Source organism: Athene noctua, chromosome 2, assembly GCF_965140245.1.
Source record: "Athene noctua chromosome 2, bAthNoc1.hap1.1, whole genome shotgun sequence".
Lineage (NCBI taxonomy): Eukaryota > Metazoa > Chordata > Aves > Strigiformes > Strigidae > Athene > Athene noctua.
The window spans coordinates 115,700,073-115,721,482 of NC_134038.1; positions in this window are offsets into that span (position 1 = coordinate 115,700,073).

Below are 21,410 nucleotides of genomic sequence, written 5' to 3' on the forward strand. Positions count from 1 at the left end.
GGGTTTTTGTGGTTTTTTTTTCTCATGGTACAGATATTTCTTTTCTACTGATCTATATATGGATACAGCTAGTGTGCAGCTGTGTTTCACCCGCTTCTGCTTGTTCCCCTTGAGGTGCTCAGATGACACTGCAGCTCACTGCTTCATAGTTAATGGGCACCTGTTTGTGATCAGGTGTCTGTAACTGTGTACACTGTACAATGAAGTGCTTGGTGGATGATGCTTATGCATGCTTCACTGGGATCTAACGATCACTCAGTAAATGTCAGTGATGGTGAAACTTAAGCAAAAAAACCCACAAAAAACTATATATTAGAGTGATTGTTTTGTGTTTCACATTGCTTCCTCAACACTACAATAGCAAGAATCTATCCAATTTTTATTTCTTAAATTTGTAGTTGGTAAAAAATCCACTTATTTTGTGCATATCACTACAGAAAGCAAAATTATTAAATAAAATATTTTGTATGTGTTGTTTGGAAAAAAAAAAAAAAGGGGGGGGGGGCAGGGTACACTTGAGAGGCTTTATCTGTTCAGTTTCCCCCATTTGACATTCCCAGGTTTTTCCACTAAGGATATTTTCAGTCGACGTTCTGAGCTGGAGGATAGGATTACTTTAAGGTATTCTGATGTATTTTAGAAAAAATAACAGAAACGTTAATTCCAGTATCCAAATTTCCAGGGACACTGCTGCATTTCTAGGTACATGTCTAGACTTGCAATCCCAGCTGTTCGTCTCTGTTGTAACTGAATTGTCTTTTATGATTCAATCTGACTCAGAGTGGTGTCCAACAGTTTGGAAAGGCTGTTAAGGTGATGTGACAATCTTGATGTTAGCTGTCTCAGTTGAGGCCAAGAAACAAATCATGTAGAGCTTAACAGATCAGAGACAACGCCTTTTAATTTTACGTAGAAACAAAATGAAAAAAAAAAAAGTGGAGATGTTAGCTAAATGAAACTGATGCTTCCTAGTGGCAAATGTATTAAGAAGAGTTTTGCTTTTCTTACAGCATACGTAGTAAATTGAGCACAGTACAGTCATTGTAGTACAGCACTCTTAATGACCAGGAGACATCCTTTCAAGACTACATTTGACAGAAAAGATGGTAAATGCCAGAATAAATGGAGGTTTAATGAAGCCTTTAGGCTTCATTATGACAATGGATTTCTGGGAGAGGTTTAATTCCATGAACATGTCCAAATTTACCTCTTCTCTTTGCTGTATGTAGATTTATACTAAGCTACTCCCTGTTGACCCTGAGGTTTAAAGCCCCATCACTTCTTGGTAGGTGACTGATAGGCACACAGCTTGGATACAAGAGACATGTAGGCATGGGCATTTCTCATAATCTAATTCAGCAGCCTGCCTTCCACTATTCAGTCAACAGATACAATGAAAAAGTGAAAGGAAAACATGTTTTGATGAATAAAATGTGAGACATTGCTGATCACAGGCTGTGAATTGTCCAGGTCACCCACCACGAGATCTTCCCAAGAAGGAGAAGAGAGAACTATCTCACAAGGCTTCAAATGTCCCTGCCTGTCTCTAGCCACGTAATTGCTGTGGTTCAGCACTCAGTCAGTTCAACTTAGGGCATGAACTGCTCTCTCCATCCCCATATGTTAAGTGTAAAAGCAAAGCTAAATGACATCTATTTTTCTTTTTAAAATGAGACCAGATGAACCATTCAGATGGTTAGAAACTTAAAGACTTTACACTTTAGCCTGACATGCTGCATTGTGAGCATTTACTTAGGCCATAAAATCTCCAAGATCTAGAAGTAATGGATCTTTGTGGTAAACTACTGAGCTAGAAAATGTACTGATATTTCTAACCATTCTTTATTCTTACCCTGGCAGATAATGACTAGCCACAGAAGGCCTTGACCTTCTGACTTCATTCATCAGGTATAACACTATTCTAACAGAGGTAAAATAGACTGGGCAATAGTACCTTGGCTTGACTCTAATTGTTTGAATTACTGGATGCCCAAATAAGCACAGACAATAATCTCAGCAGATGTATGTGCTAGAAGAGCTGTAAAGAGGTATATTTTACAACTAAATTTTCATTTTCTATATTTTTCTTTATCTCATGGAATTCTGAATATTCTCTGCTTCTATTCCTGGAAGCATCATATAACTTCCGAGGGGTTACTGGAGCTGCTTGAAAAATGAGCAAGTCCAAAGCAGTGTGTGGCTTTGGAGGTATGTGCAGCTGCGAATCTCTTCTGCTGTGACACTGATTCAAAGAGAACAGAGACAAAACTATTGCTGTGGTCTGAATGTGCACAGAAAAATTATCATGTGTGTTTGCCAAATGCACCACAAATCCCTGAGATTTGTGAAGGGTAAATGAGAAAACCCCTAGAAGCCAAATCCAACATACTAGGAGTGTGATTCTTCATGAAGCATTTAACAGTGGCCACAAACCCTTTTTGTATCGTGATGGTTTCATTTATTCATGAACAACTCGAGTCTAACTCTCTTGTCATATGAAAAGGTAAAAAGTGCAGCTTTTCTGACTTCACTGTTACCAGCTGAAGTAAAAGAAGGGTTGGATCTCTCCCTTTCACTGTCTGATCAGTTACACGCCTTTGTAATAGCAGTATCCATCAAAACCAGTAAGTCATGTTTTGGCAAAAGCAATTAGGAATTTTTAAAGCTATCACTTGGGAATTCAGTGCTCACCTCTAGGTCCTACCATCTTATGAATGAAATATCGAAAACAAGAGTTAGCATGCCAGCATGGATTTTCCTTTACACAAGAAATAGCACTTCTGTATCACATGCAGATGTCAATATCGTTCTTTAATTTATATTTTAAAATCATACAGCTCTTGTAATTTATGCCCAGTGCAAGGATACTTCTTTCATGCTAAATAAAGTGATCCTTCTTTATAAAAAAGTATATGGAGTCTAGCTATTGAAAAATGTATATGTATGTGAAAAATGTCTATACAAGTAAATATTATAGGATGAACTGGAGCAATAGATTCATTTATCTGTGACTAGATCAAGGTGTGAACAGGAGAGGACAAATATAGATATATTTTTGACATTTAATAGAATATATGATTAAAGTATTCACACTATAAATGTACTATTAGTATTAACAATGTTCACATATTTTTATACAAATTAAATATTAAGAGCACATATAATGTGTGGAGTTTAATTCTTTAATGAGGAAACCTTTCCCCTGGAAAGTTCTTTTATTAAAAAGAAAAGATGATATGTTGGGTTTTTTTAGAAAGAATGGATAAAAATCATCCTTTCCAAAGATAATATGGTTAGTGATGGGAGTTCAAAAGATAAAGTTGATAATCTAAACTCACTTATTATACCAATAGGAAAGGAAGTGCTGTAATCAGAACTGATGTATCCCACAAGATTTTTGGTGGAAAATAATTCTGAAAATACAGATCATGTTTAAAAAAATAAAATAAAATCCTAGCAGTAAACTGATCCAGGGAAAAAATCTATGGGATTTTGTTAAATCTCAGTTTTTCAACTTGTTTGATGTCCTGTGTGCAGAACTAAATTTCCAAATTAGCTTACTTCTAACTGCATTTTATTACAAATTATTTAAAGCATGTCACAATAAATGTTTTGATAGGTTGTGTTTTGTTTTTTGTTTTTTTTTTGTAAAAACTATGAAGTGTCAAAGGGATTAAAAAAAGAATTTCACTAAATTTCACTCCATATAACTGCTAGTAAAGACTACCAATGTTGCCTTTAAAGTTTGTCAGAAATTCATAAATACAAAGATTTAATTCAATGTTAATTTTGAAATATAACTCCAGAATATAAGACCAGTTTTTCCTGGTCTTATATACTGCTATTTACAATGATAAGCTATTTACTCCACATAAACAACATAGCAGTGACTTTTGGAAAATGTCATATGATATAAAATATATGTATTAAGGACTGTAAGACAATTTCAAGGATTGTGAAATATTCATTTTCAGTAGGAATAAATATTATTTACTCTATATGTACTACATACTGTATGTTGAACCAGTGTTAAGAATAAGGAAATGAGTTATTTCTTCCACCAGACTAAGTTAGAAAGATATTGAAGTGCTATTGCAAGCCAGGAGCCTGATTTGCTCTGAGTTTGTGTTTTGGAAATGATTGAAAAAAATATGAAAAAGACTACAGGTAAGTGAAGTTTATTTTTGTTTGGTTCATTGTGGATTTTTTTCCTAGATAGTGGGTCTGCATGAATTAATTTAAACAATCCACGAGATCCTATCTATTCTGTACATAGTAACTCCATATTCCCTTCACATGCAAATAATGCTCTTCTACATATACATATTTAGCCTGATGTACCTGTCACCGAGTTACTCTGAACTGGTAACTAGTTAATGGCACCATCTTTCAAACTGTGGAATCAGGTCCCACCTGACTTTATGATGTCACGAAATCTACACATGTAATATCTCTCACTGAAATGAGTAAAAAAGTTCCAGATCATGTAGGAAATTTTATGTAGTTTCCACTTTCTTGAAGAGGCATAGACCAAAACTGAGCCCTTGAGTGATAAGAGATATATGGAATTTGGTGCTAGTATTCAAGTCTACAAGCACTCAGATCGTCTATCCTAAAATAGTCTTCTAAACCAAATACATTAATTAAGGGTCCACAAAGGAAGACTGAAAATTCTATTTAATTTCTTCTTCCCATGAACACAGTGGAAGTCAGCACAGACTGTGATCCTTGTTTTTCAAGACATTATACATATGAGATACAATATTGTGCACGCAGTTCTCCAGCATTTAACTTTTTCAAGTGAAAGTGAGGGGATTCTCAATCTTTATAGACTTTGTTTCCAGGGATTACAGCCAAATTTGACATTTCCTGTGACTACTCCCTTGGACTTGACCCAGAATGTATCCTTCAGAAAAGTACAGTGATCTTGCAATTACTGGTCCAGTTTCATATTGTTGTGAAAACTGTTAGCCATGGTTTGGTACAGAGCACTTTGTTCAATAAGGGACATCAGGAAGCCTTGCTGACTGCCTTAGGGTAAATTCCTTGCCAATTTACAGAGCTACATAATAGTGTCATTTTGCTGCTCTCACACTGCTCTATTTTATTTTTCAAATGCCCACCTGGGGTGTCTTGCTAACATGTGTTTAGACAGACTGTTTTTCTTTTCTTATAAAAGACTATTTGGCAAAATGTCCAGTGGCTTTTGCAAATATCCTTGAATGAAAGCTGTACTTTTCTGCCATACATGACATATGCCAAGGAGACAAGTCTTCTTGCTTCTCTATGCTTCTATGATGTCTTCAGTTAGATAATTACACATTAAAAAGGAACACTGCTGCATTGCTTTAGAAGGCTGGTTATGAAAGTTGACTTTTTGCATATTCTCAGTGTAGCTAAAAATTATTATATTTTCTGAGTTCTCTACATACAGTTTATGATATGGTGCATGAGACTGATACTGCTACAAATATGTGAAGAGACACCCTGCATGAAAAATGTTCTGAAAGTATTTTCATTTTCACATTTTATATAACTGTTTTAAAAATTTTTCTTTTCCTTTTTCACCATTTGAAATTTTCCCTGTTGTCTCCACAATATACGAGATGGAAATAACCAGAGAGGAGAATTGTGGAGCAAGCCTAAATTTTTTATGACTATTTTTAGGAGAAATTTTTCTTACAAAATCCACATACTTAAAAGAAAGTGACTCAATATTTTCAGAGAATAGCACTCACTGCTAAGAATAAACCATATGTACAAGTTTTATTTTCAAGGGAGTCTTGCATATTTCACTTCTCATGTATATTCATATGGTTATATTATAATATAGAGTGAAATGTATGTACTCTATAGAGTATATCTCTGTGGATCTTCAAATTGCTGAAAAATCGTATCTATGTCCTTTTGTTAGGGTTTAAAGTCATTTGCTTTGCCACAAAATCCATCAGTAAGTTTTCAAACACAGAGAAGTTAAAGAATTTTAAATAACTTTGACAGAGAAGAAACTGAGTCACAGAATCTGCTTGCACACTGAGAACATTTTCTCAGACTTTGGCCTCTTCAAAGGTCTGCTTGGAAAAGTCCTATGGGATAAGACTCTGGAGGAAGAGAGGACTAAGAAAGATGGTAAATATTCAAGTATCATCTCCTCCAAGTTCAAGAGCAGTCTATTCCAGTGAATATGAAGTCAGGCAAAAATGCACAGAGAGCTCCTAACCAAACTCAGACACAAACAGGAAGCATATAGAGGGTGGAAGCGAGGATGGGGAATGTAGGAGAAATACAGAAACATTGTCTGAGCATCCAGGGATGAAGATAGGAAAGCTAAAGCTGATATGGAATTAAATCTGGCTAGGGATGTCAAAGGCAACAAGGACTTCTATAAGTACATAGGTGACAAAAGGCAGAGTAAGGTAAATGTGGGCCCATTGCTCAACAAGATGGGGTACCTTGTTACACAGGATACAGAAAAGGCTGACATACTGAATGTCAGATTGGCTCTCAGGGATCCCAAGTCCCAGAGACCATGGGAAAGGGTGGAGTAAGGAAGATTTATCCTTGATGGAAGAGAACCGGGTCAGGGAATACTTAAGCAATCTGGACATACATAAGTCCATGGGCCCTGATGGGATGCACCCACACATGCTGATGGAGCTGGCAGATGTCATTGCAAGGCCACTACTGATAATTTTTGAATGATCATAGCAACTGGAAGAAATGCTTGAATACTGGAGGAAAGCAACTGTCAATCCTATCTTCAAGGAGGGCAATAAGGACCCAGGGAACTACAGGCTGGTCAGCCTCACCTCAATGCCTGGGAATCATCATTCTGTGAAGTTGAGAAGAGTGGGACAGACAATGTTGGTTTGCATCCATCCTTGGCTCCAAGAACTCATGATGTTTATTAACACTAGAAAGAAATAATTAATTTGAAATATGATAATCAGTAATAGCCTTGGCTGTAGTGACTTTAAAGTAGTGGAGTTAAAGGTCCCGAGGATGGTGAGGATAGAGCATGGTGCAGTCCGAACCCTGGACTTCAGGTGAGCAACCCTGAACATATTCAGGAACTGGTCAGTGGGATTCCGTGAGAGGCAGCTCTGAAGGGCAAAGTAGCTCAGGAAAGCTGACAAATCTTTGAGGATGTCATCCTACAAGCACAAGAACACTCTATCCCAAAACTCAGCAAAACAAATAAGACATATCAAGAGACCAGCTTGGCTAAGCAGGAAATTCATGCCAGAGCTCCAATGCAAAAAAGCAACACACAGGAGGAGCAAGCAGGGATGGGTTGTAAAGAAGAAATAAAGATAAATTTCCTGGGCACATAGGGATGGTGCTAGGAATGCTAAAGCTGAAATGCAGTTGAGATTTACAAGAACATCACAGGCAACAACGCTACTACTATAGTGGCAATAAAAAGTTGAAAAAAATAAAATGTTGATCCATTGCTGGGACAGGGAATCCAGTGGCAGCAGATACAGATAAGGCTGAGGTATTCAGTGTCTTTTTTGTCTTAGTCTTTACCAGTGATATCTCCTAGGTCCCTGTGTTTAGAGGAGCAGTGGATGAAGATGGAGTCTACCAGCAATGGATGAAGATGGAGTCAGGGACTGCTTAGAGAACTTGACCCACACAAGCCCACAGGACTCAACTGGCTGCATCTGAGGGTGTGAACAAATGCACGACTATCCATGCAAGGCTGCTCCCTATCACTTTTTAAAGGAATTGGAGACTGGGGAAGACAAATGTTGCATCCATCTTCAAGAGTCCAAAAGGACAATCCAGGGAACTACAGGCTGGTCAGCCTCCCTTTGATCCCTGGGAAAATCATGGAGCACAGTCTCCAAATTTTGTGCTCTTCCATTTCTTCAGCCTTTGTCTTCCTCCTCTGGTTAGTGAAAATTTTCCTGATATTCTTTAGCAACATTTTTCTTTAAAAAACATTTCTCACCTGATTAAAAATTGAGGTCTTCAAAAGAGTTTCCATTATTCTTTTCATATTAGGCATCTGCCCGGTGTGCTTGCCATCCAGGATCAAACTGCTGAGCTTTATTCTCTGCCCAGAGGAGAGAGAATAGCTGCAGATCAAAAGACAGGGAAAAACCAATGCTAATCCAGTGCTAGTTCCCATGGTAAAATTCCTTGATGCCAGCAGGGACTGGGTATTCCCAAATGGAGAGAAGGATGGACAGTAAGACAGATTACCCTCTCTCCTAGTGTCTTTAAGAGGGACACACTATCTTGGTGTCTTTCTTTGATGTGAAAAATACTTGCAACAAACACTTAATCACTTCGTTCAATGTGCAAGATGAAACATGATGGTAGCACACAGGCAAGTATATGCACACTGCAGACAAGCCTCCAGCTAGGTCTGCACTGAGGATGCTGACTGACTGCCCTCATGCTGAATGAAATCTATTCAAAAACATGTGGGGCTGAGCTGCTTGTGACAGGGTTTCATAGCTGTCTGATAGTGCTCACTGGAACTCACTGCCTAACAGGACTCACAAACAGCCTTTAGAGCATCTCAGGTTTAAATGTGTTTTGTACCATCTTGCTTTTGCTTTTTTTTAATCGGGAAATTAGAGTGTAAATCCAGCGTGCTACCTTAAAATGAGCAAAAATAGAGAAACCATAAAAAGGTTTTCAAAAACAAAAGGAATTATTTTCAGAAGACTGTAGAATGGTTTATAAGAACTGCATAAAGCTTCTCTTAGTAAATGTCGTAATAAAGGTTCATCGATTAAAAGAAATTGGCTCTGTTGCTCATAATAGCATCTCATTGATTGAAAAGCATTGCCTGTAATGGTTTCCTCCAAAGCAGCATCTGTTATGTATTAACCTTTCAGCCTTCAGAATCATGGGATATGAATTTCTTGCTCAAACTACTGGTCAGATGACCCATCCATGACATTTAATAAATTGCAGCTCTGCACATAGATTCAGGATTTCATAAAAACAGGGAGAAACACATTACAAACAAGGTACAACTGAGTCCTTTATGTTAAAACAACAAAATCAACTAAACTCTGAGTGTAAACTTTTCATTAAAGCTACCAAACAGACTAAAGTAATCATCCAGGCTTTAATGGTAAACAGCAGCATAATGATTGAACTTTGAATGAAAGAAAATCTGGCATGTCTAGTTTGTTGGGAAAAATCATACAAGAACAAGACAGCTTTAATTTTCATCTTTGTACTGGTTAAAATGATGTAGTTAGTTACCTATCAAACTTACATTAGCCATAGTGTGTGTACATGGCTATAGGAATACGTTCATACATGATCTTCTCTACTGTAACATTCTTTTTTTAATATTTAAAAAATATTCAAAAAATGCTACAGTTTATTATTATCAGAGTTTACAAGTGAAAATTTCTCTCCTAACAGCATAATAAGGATAGTTTTACTGTAAAGATTTGACAGTTTTCAGTCAATGCCTAAAATATGGTTTAAATGTTCATTTTTCATTCTGTATAGGAGCTATTTGCACATTTTAGGTTGGCTAGCTTTACTAGAAATGAAATACTGTGTGAGGGGGAAGGTTTTATTATTAAAAGTCAGTTTATTTCACTATCTAACAAGACATGGTTCAAAACAATTCACTACCTATCCTGCTGAACAGTTGTGTTATAAACAATAATTTAACCCTAAAGAGATTTGTATTTGTGACTATACAGTACTATAACTGATAAAAAACTATGTAGCTAACTAGCCATTAAAATATTTTATTAAAAATGAAGCCTTAAGAGGTTTGCCAGAGGTTCCAGATCAGGAGTCAAAATGGCATCTCACTTTAATAAAGGGAAACAGTATACAAAGAGCTACGGTTTAAGTAGTTCACAGATGAGTGGTGTCTGAGTCACACAATGGGGATGTAAGTGGTTCAGGAATAAGAAGGAAAACCAACACTGTGCGGTTAATATGCTTTAGTGCCAGTATAATGGCTAATATTGAGCAGTGTAGACAAGAAAGAAAAGCAGGAAAACCAAAGGGGGAAAAAAAAAAAAAAAAGGATAGATAAAGCCAGTGATATCTAGGAAATTTGAGAATATATAAAAAAAAAATAAAATAAAAGGATGCTAAGCGATGAGGTAAGAGGAATAAAAGTAGTGAAGGACTAATGTATCCTCAAGGAGGGTCAGTCAGTGTGACTTCTTGTTGTGTAGATCATGTATGTGCAGCATAGCACAGGAATGGCTAATATACACTGGAGTATTCAAGGCTCTAGCTGGGAGTAGCAGGGTGCTGAGCTCTTTTAAAATCCTAAAGTATAAGGTCCAGATAGGCAAAAATATTTATATTCTTAAAATGAGATTTAGGCTGCTAAATCTAATAGTATCAACCTGACTCCAGTGCTCAGTTATAACCTAATGATAGTCATCTAAACCAGAACAAATCTGAAGATTCAAGTTCCTTAACAAAAGCAATTGCCATGGCTATATCTTTTAAAAGACAGTGGAGAAGGAACAAACTTGGAGAAACTGCTGTTGTTTCCCATATATAACTGTCCAGCAAGGAGCAACTGATTATATACCCCCTCTGCTTTTTGAGGTTCATACCTAAATTATCCACTAGTGTTACTCAATTTATGGGTATTTACAATGTGTTAGGAGTCCTGAAAAGTAGGTAGATTCAATCATTGTACAGAACTTCGGTGGATTTCAAATACTACTTTTGAGGGGGCAAGGCAGTTTGGATTCATCTTACATATTGTATATTTTGTCACCTAAATCCTTTGATAAATTGCACACAATAAAATTACTAATGTATATCAGCTTCCACTCACCATTCATAAGATTGGCCAAATGGTATTCACGCAAATTTTACTTGTCTGCCAAATAGATCCAGCTCCTCACAATACATTCTCCCTTGAAAAGACAAGAACAGACTCTAGGAATACAGTAAACAATTGCTTTTCTCCTGAGAAAAGGGTCCACAGCTGCAATCAATATTTGCTGTCAGGGAATAGTCCTTAGAGACTCAGAGATTTATGGTTATGAGAACTTGTCCGTGGTTTATTAGAACTCCTTGTAACAGTAGTCATCTTTATTACACTTCTTCATACCAGATATCAGCATGGAAAATCTTATATTTCAGCATACATTCAGAATATCCTGTTTTCTACTTTCAGCTCATTGCTCCCAGTCATTTAACAAGTTATCCTTATTACTTGTACTATTCAATAGCCCAGAGAGATCACTAGGACAGCATGAAAAATACTTTTCTAGCAAGGGAACTGTCATCCAGATTAAATTCTCATTATAAAATTAGGGCTGTGAAACACTCGTTCAAAAGTTAGAAGCACTTTTTACCCCTTAATATGTAACAAACCTTAAGGAGGTTTGGGGGATCAGTTAATAATAAATTGGCTATAAACAAAATCTCCAGCACTAGAATTATCAGGACAGTGCTGGTTCTAAAGGACTGAAAAATATGCCTACAGTTTCTGAATGGCCAGCACAGAGAAGTGAAGGAGAAGTGAAATAATTATAGGACATTGTGCAGCTATGCAAAAAACAAGTTCAGAACTTGGTACATTTGCATCATGTGGTTCAGGGAGTTCAGGAAACTAATGAAGGGGCACAGACCCTCATGGGGATATAAAAGGAATTTTGCCAAATTTGCAGATTGCTTTGGGAAGAAATTTCTGTGCATTGTGGTTTGTTTTCAGAAATATAATCCCTAGGCTCCAAGTTAGGAAAGAAAATTTAAGACAAGTATTTAGACAGCATAATTTTCTTGGTTAATGTAAGCTCCAAATTTTAAGTCACAAGATAAGTATTTTAGAGTGAAATGTTAGAAGTATGTAAACAACTCATGTTGTACTAATATACACATTTACTACATGATCTTCAGGGGGAAAAATGGAAACTTTGAAAATGTATTTTCTTCCTGTCAGTGAAAAAAAAAAAAAAAAGCGCAACATTTTCACTTGCTGAATATAAAACTTGAACACTGCTAGGAAATGTCACAGTTGTGAATTCACAAGATGGGTATTACTTGTTTGTGTAAGACACTAGTGAGCAGCTGTGTCAGGCAGAAAAGAATTTTCGCAAGGCCCAAACAACACCACAAAATTTTTCCATTGCTACCATTATGTACACTTCATCTTTCAGTGCTCTTGCTGTGTATACTCCTTTGCTATGGTTACTGCTAACGAAGATGTGTGACACAGAACATGTCAGTAAAACCTATCAAAAATTACTCTAAAAAAAAATCCACTTCATAAGGATAGGGAAAAAAATAAAGGAATATTTTCCTCACATGGGAAATATTAATAAATTTTGGAAGTGGAAAGACAATGAAGATCATCTCATGACCTCCAGCATAATGTGGCACATAGAACCAACAAACAGTAATCTGCACTGATCCCATTACTTTGGCTTTAGTTGCAGGTCATCATTAAAAAGAAAAGAAGCCAAAACTGAAAACTTCAGCTGATGGATTATATAAAACATCCCAAGGTAAATTGTTGACATGGTTAAATTATTTCATTGTTATATATTTTCACCTCATTTCTAGGCTGAATGTGACATATATTAACTTTCAACTTCTGGATCCTTTCATGCTCTTTTCTGCTAGATTAAAAATTAACCTACTATCTAAAATATAATACCTTGCCTGTGTAGAATAGTATCAAGACAGCTCTTATTCTCTTAGATAAATTAAACAGATGCAGAGTTTCTTTCTTTTGTAGCAGGCTTTCCAGACCTTGAGTATTCTTGTAGGTCATTTCCTGAATGCGTTCCAATTTGTCAACATCATTTCTGAAGTGTAGATCCCAGAACAGAGTATTGTACTACACTAACAGCTGCATGACCATTTGTAATGGGCTATTGGGAGGCACTCAGATAATATGGCTGTGGATATGAGGTACACATTTTTTTAAAAGAAGGGTGAAACTCATGCTGAGAACTAGATTAAAGGTTGTGTCTAGGTTGCAATAGTTGAGGGGCTAAACAAAGACTTGGGTTTGATGCTGTTGTTTTGCAATGTGGAATATAAATATCACCTAAAAACAGTTTCTTAGAATCATTAGCAATTGTCAAATTTTAGTGCTTTTTAGTGTTTTTCTGACAGAGTTTACCAAAAAAAGATAAGGCTTTGGACAAAATGAGCAGTAAGTAATCTGGCCCTTGTTTCTTAGTATGGGGTGAAAACAACAAATGATGGAAACAGACTTTCTGGAGAAACTCATATCTGAGAGGAAAATGCAACCAGCAATATTTTTGCTTCTATGTATATTTCTATGTCAAAGGCCAAAAAAAAGGTCAGATACTAAACATGTATTTATTTGCCAAAAGGAGTTCACTTCTTTTTTTCCATCTAATAAAAGCTTAGAGACATTTTTATCTCACATGAAGTAATAAATCTTTTAAGTAGCCTGAATGATCCTAGGTTTTTTGTTTGGGTTGTTTTTGGTTGTTTTTGTTTTTGTTTTTGGTTTTTTTGGCTTTTTTTTTTTTATTGTAGGAAGTATTTTTAACATCCATGGATCTTTTCAAATTAAGAACTGTTTTTATACTACCTGCAAGATGCGTCTGTGGATCTGGGCAACTAATCTACTAATTTTCCATCATGATTACTTAACCTTTTTATTTAGTCTTTGCAGTTTAGGCAGAAGAAAATATTGCACAAAATAGAGAATGAGACATGGTGGGAATAACTTCACTTCTCTCTGACAATGTCTGGGGGACAGCTGCTGTAGATAATTATGGATGCATTTTTGTATTAGTTAACACTGGCTGAACAAACTCTAAACTTGGAAAGTTTCTTCTGCACTTTTTTGAGTGCTAAAATTAGTAATGTCCTGCCATATTATAAGGTCATAAGGGGCTTTATTATTCTTTTTCATTACTATTAATATTATATTAGCCACCGATGCAGAAAGCAGACTTCAGAAATGTGAAGAAAAGAAAATCTTTGATTGTCATGATGAAATAATCTTGTATCTAACCCAGCGTGTCCTCTCCTCTTCAAATGTGTGTGAGGAGGGGGCGGTGGCAAGTGGGTGCTAGTGGCATATTTTGTGTGTCTTCTTGTCTAGTAGTGCCACAATTCTCTGGCTGCCTTAAGCTTATCAAAAAGAAAATATTTAACATTGTTTGGAATCATAACTTTATTTTTCTTCTCTATAAGTAATGCTACCCTGGCACTCAGAACATGAGTGGAACCAACTTTACTGGTGGTCTTATTTTGAAGATTAAACCTGATATCAAGACATAATGGTCTATAAATCAGACATGAATTTAATAAAAGAGTAATACACGACAGGGAGAATTGAAACTATGTTACATGTTCCTCCACCCTTATTATAGTTCTTTATAACATGCACTGCTGCTTCCAGGGAAGTAATCGTGAATACTTTGAATGAATGAATGAATGTATGAGTGAATTAATAAATTAATAAATTCCATCTGTAGAATATCAAACTCAGATCTTACTTCTACTGTTGTTAATTGTAAAACTCTCATTAAGTATAAAACTTCTCTCACTGTGCTCTGCAAAATATCTCAAACTGGTCCTAGATTTTATAGTGTGCATATTACACAAAAATACAGTAAAAACCTATTAGAAATGACACTATCAATTACTTAACTTTGGTTCATATTTCCCTGTATTCTGACACCATATATTAATTCAAACAGACTGAAATCAGGTGAATTAATGTGACAAGCAGAAGAGGACTTTGGGACCTCCAGAACTGTTGAATAGAAAAAAATTGATTTACTCTGATTTCATTTTAAGAAAATAACATTATTATTTGGCCCTGAAGTGTTGCAGCCATAAATTGATAAAATTATCTGGAAAGGCCTTAGAGACATCTGAATATCCCCAGTTTGAACAGCAATATGTTGAGGAATAAATTTACATTTTTAGTAGTTTAGTTCTACGTTGTATAACCCCTAAAGGACAATGTTGTTCAATATACTTTGTTGAACGAAAATAGGGCTGTTTAGTGTCTTTATTTAACTAGCTAATGTTCATTTGCTTATCTGCCACTTAAAGACACTAATGCTACATCAAGCTTTGTGTCACTTGTTTATTTTTACCTACAGGGAAAGGAAAGAAATTCTGCAGCTTGTTTGAAACTCTTTGCTAGAATGGCAAAGTGTCTGATCTTGTGATGAGACTGGGACATCTCTATTCTATACTGCAGCAAATGCATTCGTGTGCCATCAAAGACTCCTTCACAATCAGTGGCATAACGTGTACCTTTCACAAATAGTGTTCATAGAGTGATCACAAAGGCTAGACACAGAGTAGTCATATGAAGCATGCATGGTAAATCCTGATTTACTGAACATGAACATGTATCCTAAGGCCTTCACAGTGTATGTACCTTCCCAAACAGGCAGACTGAGCCAGCACAGTGACTAAGCTTGCCCTATATCTGCAGAGGTAAAAGTTTTACCTTTTCTATTGCTTTTGTGGGAAAACAATGCTTCTCATAATTTGTATTCCCTCAGTATATTCATTTTGGCATACAGAAGACAAGCTATCACTATTGTCCCCTCACATAACATTTTCTTGATTACAACTTATTCGCTACCCATACCTACTGTCCCCTCTAACTTCCAGAGAAACACAATGCATTTCACTGCAATGATCATGCAGGACATTTCGCAATGCATCCTTCTAGACATTCTAGACATGCATTGCAGTGCATCCTTCTAATCTTCCAGGTCCTTCATGTCCACTTAGCACACCTATCCTCCAGGATCTCTCTTTATGTTTCACAGATGTTAGGTGAAACAAAACAGAGACTATGTGGAGCACATTATGATGTGATTTGTCATACGACATCACTACTTCCATATCGCTCTTCCAAAGTACACATCACTGACACTCTTGAAGATCTTTAGGGTACAGTTAAATGCCTCCTTTCTCATGGCCGTCAGCCCAGTGAAAGGCTCCAAAATGCATGGAGGCAGAGAGTAAACTGGACTTCAAAAAGGATTGACAGTCTCACAACTCTACTTGTCCCCTTGTCTTCAATGCAGAAGTATTTCCTTTCTCATTTCAGTAAGCAGGCAGAAGGAGGAGAGTAATCTGATCCTATATTGCTATTTGTAATGTAGGGATCAGTGTTTGAACTGATTTCCCTAGAATTCTATAGTTGGTGGATATCTAGTCTCTATAACTAACAGTTCTTGACTTCACTTCTTCCTATCCCAAAATAGACGTGTTAAATAGGTCATATATTTTGCACCCTAAAAGTGATTATGTCTCATGATATTGAGGGGAGCTCAAAGACATTAGCCAGGACATTGATATCTACAAGTAGACCTCAAGGTAGGTTTCAGTTACCTAGAAATAGGCACCTAGTGCCTATTGACACCACTGGTGAGGTTCTGTATCACAACTTTCAGCCACATATGGATATCTTAAGTGGAGACTTGAGGTTCATTACACTATGTGTCTCTGCTTAAGCAACTGAACATACTCCTAGGGTCATTAAAAATTTATTCCTCAAGTGCTAGAAGATCTAGCCTCTGCATATCTTTTAAAATAACCTACCATCACAATGATCACAGTAATTAATCACCTCTTGAAGTATTGTGGGAGAGCACATTCCTCTGTTGATAAAGTCTTCGGCCTTTTCTGAAATCAGGAAATAGATGTATACCCAAGCAATAGTCCCCATATGAAAATCTGATTTCTACAGATACAGACAAGACAGTATAACACCTTCTTCAGTGCATCACAAATGATAGCATCAGGATTTCTAGCAACTGATCTAACAGCAAACATGGTAACAAAAGAACGAGTAAATGGTAATACCAAATCTTTAGGTGGTGTTGCAATATGCTTCTTGTCTGTATTTGATCTTTAAAAAATGGAACCAACCCCATAAAGATAATTGTCTTAGATGTTCTGAATTTCTGCCACTTTTAAAGGTCAGCTCAGACCTTGGGTGTGACAAGTGAGTGTGTTACACAGGGAAAGACAATCACATTTTAGGAAGATGATTCTGTCCTCCATTTGACACACTTTCATAACTTAATCAGATAGATCAAACTTCATATATCTCATATGGAAGAAAACCAGGATATTTTACTCATTAACTACGCATGCAGAATGACATCACTTCCACCTCCAATGTGTGCCCTGCTCAGCTAGATAAACAATAAGTTTCCCAAGTGGGAGACAAAAACTACAAGGAAAATATGAGTTTCCTTTTGGCAAAGCTTGGCATGATGCCATAGGCACAGAATTACAGAATGACAAAATTATTTAGGTTGGAAAAGACCTCTAAGATCATGAAGTACAACTGTTAACCTAACTGTCAAGTCCACCACTAAGCTATGTCCCTAAGCACCACATCTACATGTCTTTTAAATATCTCCAGGGATGGTGACTCAACCACTTCCCTGGGCAGTCTATTCCAATGCTTGACAACCCTTTCAGTGAAGAAATTTTCCTAATATCCAATCTAAACCTCCCCTGGCAAACTTCAAGCCACTTCTTATTGTCCCATCGTTTGTTACTTGGGAAAAGAGACCAACACCCACCTTGCTACAACCTCCTTTCAGGTAGTTGTAGAAAGCAGTAAGGTTTTCCCTCAGAGTCCTTTTCTCCAGGCTAAACAATTCAAGTTTCCTCAGCTGCTCCTCATGAGACTTGTGCTCTAGACCCTTCACCAGGTTCGTTGCCCTTCTTTGGATGTGCTCCAGAACCTTAACGTCTTTCTTGTAGTGAGAGGTCCAAAACCGAACACAGTATTTGAGGTGCAGCCACAGCAGTGGTGAGTACAGGGGAATGATCACTTCCCTAGTCCTGATAGCCACACTATTTCTGATACAAGCCAGGATTCTATTGGCCTTCTTGACCTCCTGGGCACACTGACGACTCCTATTCATCCGACTGTTGACCAACACCCTCAGGTCATTTTCCACCAGGCAGCTTTCTATCTACTTTTCCCCAAGCCTGTCATTGCATGGGGTTGTTGTGATCCAAGTGCAGGACCTGACACTGAGCTTTGTTGAATCTCGTACAGGTGGCCTTGGCTCATCTATCCAGTCTGTCCAGATCCCTTTGAAGATCCTTCCTACCCTCAAGCAGATCCACATTCCTGTCCAACTTGATGTCATCTGCAAACTTACGGAGGGTACACTCAATCCCCTTGTCCAGATCATTGATAAAGATCGTAAACAGAACTGTCCCCAATACTGGGCACAGGGGAACACCACTTGTCATCAGCTGCCAGCTGGTTTTAACTCCATTCACTATAACTGTTTGGGGTCAGCCATCCAGCCAGTTTTTTACCCAGTGAAAAGTACATCAGTCAAAGCCATGAACAGCCAGTTTCTCCTGGAGAATGCTGTGAGAAATGGTGTCAAAGGCTTTTCTAAAGTCTAGGCTGACAACATCCATAGCCTTTCCCTCATTCAGTAAGCAGGTTACCTTGTGCTAAAAGGAGATCAGGTTTGTCAATCAGGGCCTGCCTTTCATAAACCCATGTGGACTGGGCCTGATCACCTGCTTGTCCTGTAAGTGCCTTTTGTGGTTTGAGTCCAGGTGGAAACTGAGCACCATGTAGCCATTTGCTTATTCCTTCCCCCTCAGGAATAAGTAGGAGAAAATTACAACAAAAATATTGTGGATTAAGATAAGGACAAGAGTCACCCATTATGGTCACAGGCAAAAGACAGACTCCTTAGGGGAAGTAAATGAACATCAATTTAATTCAAACACTACCACCATCAACGTTTAACAAATGGAGTCAGACAGTGACAAGCTTTACCACATCTTAAAAACACCTTCCCCCCATTCCTCCCTTCTTCTTGGACTCAGCTTTGCTCCCAATTTTTCTATCTCCTCCCCTCCAATGGTGCAGGGGAAAAGGGGATTAGGGATTGCGGTCAGTCCTGTTTCTCTTTCTTCTTCAGGGGAAGGACTCCTCATATTCTTCCTCTGCTCCAGTGTGGGGTACCTCTCACAGGAGACAGTTTTTCATGAACTTTCTCTGACATGAGTCCTTCCCACAGGCTGCAGCTCTTCACGAACTGCTTCAGTACGGGTGCCTCCCATGTGTTGCAGTCCTGCCAGTGCCAAACTGCAACTATGAAGGAGCTTCCCACAGAGTCCTGGCCTTCTTCAGGCACAGCCACCTGCTCCAGAATGGGGTCTTCCACAGGCTGCAGATGGGCATCTGTTCCACTGGTGACTTCCATAGGCTGCAGGAGGACAGCCTGCCCTCTCACCACAGGCTGAAGGGCAGTTTCTGCTCCAGCGCACCTCCCCCTCCTCCTTCTCTGTTCTTCCACTGACTTAGTGTTTGTAGGGGCATCTCCCCCACAACTCCCCCTCACAGCTCCAGTGCCTCTTCACAGATTCCCCTTCTTAAATATGTTATCACAGATGCACATCCACCATCGCTAACTGGCTTTGCCTTGGCCAGAGGTGGGTCCAACCTGGACCCAGTGTATCTTCGAGGAGATTCTTACAAGGGTCACTGCTGTAGCCCCTCCCCCACTACCAAAAAACTCCACTATCCACACAAACCAAACACAGTGCCATGGGATGCTACATAACCTTCCTGAACACCGAGGTCAGGCTGACGGACCTGTAGTTCCCTGGATCCTCCTTCTGGTTCTTCTTGTAGATGGGCATCATATTTGTTAGCTTCCAGTCAACTGGGACCTCCCCAGGTAGCCAGGACCACTGATAAATTATTGGAAATGGCTTGGTGAGCATCTCCACCACCTCCCTCAATACTCTTGGGTGGATTCCATCTGTCCCCATAGACGTGTGTCCAAGTGGTGTATATGTCACTAACCATTTCCCCTTGGATTATGGAGGCTTCATTCTGCTCCCTGTCCCTGTGTTTCATCTTAGAGGGCTGGGTGCCCTTAGAACAACTGGTCTTACTATTAAAAACCGAAGCAAAGAAGGCATTAAGTACCTCAGTCTTTTCCTCATCTTGTCACTATGTTTCCTCCCACATCCAATAAAGAATGGAGATTCATCTTAGCCCTCCTTTTTTGCTAATGCATTTAGAGAAATATTTTTTTTATTGTCTTTTATGAGTTCCAGCCAAAGCTCTCTGTTCAGACAGGCCAGTCTTATTCCCTGCCAGTTTTCAGCACGTGGAGATGACCTTCTCCTGCCTCCTTTAAAACTTCCTTCCTGAAGAATGTCCAGCCTTCCTGGACTTCTCTGACCTTCAGGACTGCCTACCAATGGCCTCTGTCAACCAGGCTCCTAAACAGGCCAAAGTCTATCCTCCGAAATCCAGGGTGGCCATTCTGCTAGCCCCCTGCAATAGGAGTCAGATATGTACGTTTTGTAGGACCTTCTTATGGAAATGGCACAGTCTTTTGAGGAAGCTGTGTTGTGGTTAGTGTCCAGGGTATCAGAAGAGGATAAGACTGGCAGAGTATGTGTTCATATGTGCAGGTATGTGCCAAACACTCTTGCTATGGCCTTATAACACCCCATGTAGGCTACAATCTCCTTTAAATTTTTAGTATACTATAGGGTACGTATTATGCTGCTTAGCTAATGGATACTTGGAAAGGATACTGGAATTTGTGATTTTTTACTCTCAGTTCCAGCATCCCTTGGTTGACAGGTTATTGTTTGTGATAGGCTGCACAAAATATATTACAAAAAAGCACATAATGATGGCTGTATTTGAAAAAAAAACAGACATGTAGATGTACAATTATAAAAGAATCCACCTTAAGACTGCATTACAGTGGTAGTAAGAGTTTTCAGTTCAATAACATTAAATCAATGCAATTAGAGAGAACAAACTGGATCAATGTAACATCTTGGTGAAGACATGGCCTTATTGTTCATTGTTAGGAAAAAAAAAATAATCTTTTTGAAAGAACTATTCATGTAACCATTAAGAAAAGGAAAAATATATAGTTGGATTAAAAAAATAATGTCTTTTGTTCATTACCTAAAAGGTTAGTAATAATTGTTGTGGCAATCATGTAAACACTCTCGGAACTTGCCATATGTTAGTGCCAGTAATGTTACTTTTATTCAGAATCAGTTGGCATCAGAAGAAATACAGGACAAAATATAGGATATTTTTTCAACTAATAATTGTGCATAGTTTCAGTACCCTCCTTCTCTCCTCCTCCCTATTATAAGGATTTTTAAACTTCTTTCAAATGCAGATTCTGTCTACTATCTCAATACTATATGCAGTCTTTTTCATGAATCATTTGCAAAATATAGTCTTTTTTTTTTTTTTTTTTTTTTTTGTGCTTGGACTGACATGTTTAAAAAAAAAGCCAGTAGTTGTTACAAAAATGGTATTGCTCAGGCAGTTTTAACCCCTGATGACTTCACATAGCAAATGGTTGTTCTTGCCTACGCAACATGAAATTTCAGCTTGAAGGAATCTTTCTCTTTGGAAATTACCCTGGATACAGATTCCT